Below are 6017 nucleotides of genomic sequence, written 5' to 3'. Positions count from 1 at the left end.
ACATTGAAAGAGGTGGAGGCACCCACACTTTACTCCCACCATGCACCGCGACCTACACAATTCACTCACCTTGGTGCCCCCATCTGTGCTACTGGGGGGTGGGGGGGGGGTTAAGAAACCTGCCCCATTGCTGTCATTTAACAGCTTCAGACCCCGGCTGTGCTTCCTCCATTTGAACCCACGGTTTGAGAATTCTTCTCTTCACTCATTAAGTCGAGACAATGATGATCGCTGGGTTACCGGGATTTTTTCTGAGCTTTTGGTAAACACCTGAAGATGCTGGTTGTAAAACGACGAATATATATTATAAATCGTTACAATTTTGCTCGCTTTTAAACATTCCTCCGGTCTTAATTTAGGAGCTTTCGTGACTGCAGGAATTATTCTTTGGTTCTTTTCGGTTAAGTCACGTCTAAAAATAAAATAATAAATTAAAATAACATATTACGATGTTGCAATCGAAACGTCGTAATATGTTATTTTAATTTATTATTTTATTTTTAGACGTGACTTAACCGAAAAGAACCAAAGAATCATTCCTCCGGTGTTGCGAAAAGAAAAAAACGAAACAATTGGCATATTTGCCCATGACGTGATAACGTCATTTTATTGGCTCTGTCGGGTGGTGGAGGGTTATGTTTGGAAATTTGCATTATACCCGCAACCGTCAGCATTACATTGTTACTTCACATGGCCTACTGTGGAGCGATTTCTCTCTTAACTGCCACTCACGGCGTCGCGTGCTGTGATTTGCGCATCATATTTGCGGAGCTTGTGCCAGGCTAGGTGCACTTTTACCATAATAAAGACGGCTCTCCCGTATAGTCTACAAAGCTTTGTGGGGCAAGTGCTGTGTTTAGCAAGCACCTATGAAGACCGATGCGGTGGTCGTAAATTGTGGCCAGTATCACGCCGGGCCACCTCTGTCTCCCACACTGCACCAGGTGCTCAGGTGACCATTCATCTGGGACGTGAGCAGGATTCCAACTCAGGTGGCCAGGTTCGTAGCGCAGTGCACTGACCGCTGCACTACCCATCCCCATTACAAAGGAAAACGATCCCCCGTATTGCTTTTTACAGCGTGTTGGGCCAAGTGCTGTTAGCAACCACCTATGATGGCCGACACGGCACGTAGCCTTACACCACGCCCGGCCACCTTTGTCTCCACGGTGCCGATGTCTCTTGCCGCACCAGGTACCCATATTAAGGCTGAGTCCACCTAAGTGAGGCCCACCGACCACTGATGTTCACAATTCGCCACGGGACGTGCGCGGGAATCGAGCTCGACACGCCCGGTTCGTAGCGCTAACCGCTGCGCCACCGCTCCCCGCTAACACTCGGGAGATTTGGAAGCGGCCACTGCCCAGCGGTCGTCACTGCTCGTGCCGGCTGTGTTTGGTTGGCCGGTAGCAGGGGATGCTTACATTTGCAAACAGGGTCACTGCTCACTACTAGCCCCTGATCTCCAGCTGAGGATTTGAAAGTTGCCAGGACTTCTTGAAAAATGTGAAGAGAGTTGGTGGTGTTGGGGTACGGGGAGTCGGGGGGAGGGCGGCGAAAAAGGAAGACAAGGCTGCATCATGTGTTCCCGATTACTGTCAAATTGCACTGCTCTTGCTGGAGGGAGCGGGGAGGGGCTGTTAGGAGGTAGGGAAGGCGAGTGTAAGTCCTGCTTTTTGTGTGTGTGCTTCTTTTAGCAGGGGCGCTGCGGTGGGCCGAGGAACGTGGGGATGGTGTGACGGTGGCACACACACACGCACACCCGTGAGCGTGTGGCTAAGCCCAGAGCGCCCGTGTGACGAATGGCATTAGCCTATAAACGCAGTGGAGAAATCAGTGATATTTGCAGGCATCTATCTCTGCGCGATGCGCTGGGCCGTGAGAGCCGCTGCATGGCGGTGCTTGCGGCGCTCGGGTCGGCTCGATGGAGGATGAGGATTTTGACTTTAAACTTTCGTGACTGCAGGAATTCATATTCTTTGGTTCTTTCGGTAAAGTTACGTAGATCGAAAAATAAAAGCAAAATAAAGTGAATAAATTAAAAATACCACTTTCACTTAATTTTTACTATTATTTTTCTACCTACGTGACTTTACCGAAAGAACCAGAGGATGAGGATGTTGATTCCCAACGGCAGTCATTTAAGTGACCTCCCCCCCCCCACCTCGTCCACCGTATCCCATTCTCCACCAAGCGCCCCGTCTCTCATTGCCCCCCACCCCGCACCCCCCCGCACCCCCCCACCCCGCACCCCCCCGCACCCCCCCACCCTGCACCCCCCACGGTGTGTGATTGACGGCTCGGGGCAGACGCCTCAAGTCGCAGTAAATTGTAATGGCGGCGCAGAACGCGGTGGCTTTGATGTCTCCCCCACCCCCCCGCCCCGACACTTTACGGTTTGCGTCAAATCTTGATTTGAAGCTTTCGTGAATGCAGGAATCCATACTCTCTGGTTCTTTCGGTAAAGTCACGTAGATAGAAAAAATAAAATAAAAGAAGAACACGACGTTTTGGCCGCCACACAAGCAACAGCAGATCACTCTTCCTCACCTGATGACGGACGCTTGTGTTGCAACCGAAACGTCGTGTTCTTTTATTATAATTATTATTTTCTACCTACGTGACTTTAGCGAAAGAACCAGAGGGTTTTGCGTCAAGACGAGGCACGCGGGCGGCTCTGCCAAAATTCAGGTGTGGCGTTGTTGCAGAATATTTTTCTTGTTTACTTGTTTTTTTATCACCACTACACATATAAATCAAGGCGAGATGAGAAGCCGTCTCGTTTAACCGTCCATGTGCGAGGTGCAGCACTGCAACTGTGTATGTACTGTATTTGGATTGTCAACCAACACCAGGTAAAACAACAACATGTGCACCTATTGTTCTCTTTTAGCCCCCCCCAACACCCCTCCCCAACACCCCCCCCCCAACACCCCCCAACACGTACCATTCATTGGCTGCCACATTCAGATAACCCCCCCTCCCCCCTTAACTTGTATTTAAGAGCTTGTCTCTTGGAATTTTGCCTCACTTAATACAGTAAATTTAGCTGTGACGGTCCCACCTGATGACGGAGACTTGTGTTGCCTCCGAAACGTCGTGATTTATAATTGTATTTCTATTATTTTATTATTTATTATTTATTTTTACCTACGTGACTTTACCGAAAAAACCTAAGAGTATGTGTATGCCACTTTGGTGATGTGCTTGTTCAATGGTTACGCTGCAATGATCCGTGGCATATATTATTACCCTTTGGCAAAACATAAAACGGGCTCGAAATGAAATGTCAAGAATCGTATTTGAAATGTTTAGAAATGTATGCATCTTATTTATTGAAAATATATTTGCAAGGCATTTGTCAAGCCACTGCTGGATGGCCTCCCCCATTGTGCGTCAGTCAATGGAGTTGTTTTCACCATACTTCTTCACCACGCTGGTTCAGGAGAGATTCAGGTCTCTCGCCACTGATTAAATCCATGACTGATAATACAACTCGTTTCGAAGACGAGATGTCACCCAACCTTTCAAGGGGCTCACAGATGCAAACGTGTGATTCGAATACGTCACTCGCGATGCCTGCATAACATCGAATTGTATGCAGCAGTTACTCGATGCGACACAATGCTCCACCGAGTTAGAATCATTATAATTTGTCCGGTTCGCCTGATACCGTCAATACCCCTTGGTAATGCCGTCCAGAGCGTCAGGATGATGTTGCGATGTATGATGTGAGAGAGGATGTCGAATAATGTTTTTTTTAAATAAAAAAAACCGTCACCGATTTGTTTATGGAATCACGACCGCAAGTCGTGGCAATTCATCGAATATTGAGGGGGTAGTGGGGGCGGCAAGGGGGGAGGGGGATGCGAATCGTTACTGGCCTCAACTTGTTCACACGCATTGTAGTTGAACTTGAATCTGACGAGGCTGATTACGTGCTTCCTATTAACGCTTCAGTTGACGGGGTGGGTATGGGGGGGGGGTTAGAGAGACGTCTGCTTCACAGCCGCCGAGTTGAAGGCGTGAGCCGGGTTGCCACGCCACCACAGGTGTCCCGCTTGGCCACAAAGAGGAGAAACCCCCTTCTGCCACAGCAAGCCCATGTTGAAAGTGCACCACGGGCGCGCACTGTGTGTGCGGGACCCACAAACACACGGGGAAACCCGAGATGCTTTAAGTTGAGAGAGCAAAAGAGCATCGGAGCTTTGTAACCCTGAACGGGCTGTATAATACCGCTTCAATTCAGAGAGGGCTTTGTGAAACGAGCCAGCCTCTATGTTTCATCACAGGCCTTTATGTATTTATGTGTGTGTACGTACTGTGTGTATGTGTGAGTGTGTATGCACTCATGGTGACACTCCACCCGCTCAACTCCCTACGAGTGATGGGGCAGTTGCGGAGAGAGTTGAGGAATTCCCATACCTGAGCAGTGTGCTTATAGCCAGCTCCGGTTTGGCAGCAGAGGTCTTACTCCGAATAAGTCGAGCGGCGTTATTGTTTTCATCGTCAGCGTAACGCTATGGAAGCGACCTGGCCAATCGCTCCATGTCTCGTCGACCACAGTTATGCTCCCTCTTTTGTATATGCTTGCGAAACCTGGACCCCTCTGAAATAACATCTGCGTAGGTTTTAAAAAGGACGCTACTGGGCTGTCGGAGGCAGTTGCCCTCCAGCAACAGGGCAGAGGAGCGATGCTCACAGGCATAAATAGCAAGTGAGCCCATGAACGGTTCCGATTATCACTCGCCACCGATGTTAGCCCTGGCCAAGAAGCCAACTCATGTCATAGGGAGTTCATAACACAGTGCGCTAACCATTGTCCCACCAGTCCCCTCCACACACACCCCCGCCCCCTCACCATATACCATATAAACACAGCCATGCTGTGTATAATGCAGTCTACACAACACGACACAACAACATTATTAAAAAGCTTTTGGCATAAAAACAAAGCGTTTGGAGTAATCAGATACACATGGCAAGTGTGCGCGCGCGCGCGCGCGTGTGCGTGTGTGTACTGGGGGTGCCGCTGTGTCCGGCGTGCGAGGACCCTGTAACATCAGAGCCTTTCGTGCTGCACGCACGCCAACGAACGGGGGGCTCGTTTGGACACGCAGCACCCATTCGTGTTCAAACTGCAACTGCATTTCCACGCAGTGAAACGTGCAATTATCAACTGTCAGTTTGATGCGCAGTAATGATAATAATTTTACTCTATTTGTTTATCCGGGGACAGTCACGCTGAGTTTCGATGCTTTCGGGACACAGGTGGCAGTCACTGTGGTTTCGTGGGTGTCTGGTTACCCCCAGCATGTTTAGATATGGCTAAGATACCCCCCTCCCCCACACGCCATGGGCCCCCTCCACCCGCCCCCCACAAATATTCTCGTAAAAAACGTTTGCCATTTTTTAAGTCTACGAGATTCTTTTTTCAGACCAACAAGGCGACAATTGTCGATTATGCTGATGGCGGACAATAGGGTTATGGGTGATCGAGCCATGGATAAGAGGAGATATCTACGTCTCTACTGGCTACCGACTCGGTACTGAACCCTGCTGCTTGCGCACGCTGCTGCTTCCGCGTATTTAAGAGGCTCCATCGTCGGTACAATAAGAATATTTACGTCCCCTTGCTGAAAGGGAAAAAAACAAGGACTCAAAAATTCCTGGACATTTTTGTCCACAAAACCAAACATTATCGGGGTGTCTGGAGTAGAGTTTTCGCCAATCCTGGTTTTCCCCAAGACGCCCTCTTTTTTAAGGGAGCTTTTCTTGGAAGTATTCCCGGCACATTAAAAGTCAAATTTCTCTTTGTCAGCTTGCATAATAACAATAATAATAATACGTGACTCATGTCGACGAATTTGCGTGTAATTCCCCTTTTATTTGGTATTGTGAGATATTCTTCTTGTACCTCGGAGGTGGCAGCCAACCCGAGTTTGGACAACCACAGTGGCCGTGCCCTTGGTTTCAACTCAAGTGGAGCTGCGCATTGAGCCCAGATTCAGCTGCAA

The sequence above is a fragment of the Lampetra fluviatilis genome, chromosome 13 (genome assembly GCF_964198595.1).
Source record: "Lampetra fluviatilis chromosome 13, kcLamFluv1.1, whole genome shotgun sequence".
Lineage (NCBI taxonomy): Eukaryota > Metazoa > Chordata > Hyperoartia > Petromyzontiformes > Petromyzontidae > Lampetra > Lampetra fluviatilis.
This window is presented reverse-complemented; position numbering follows the sequence as displayed.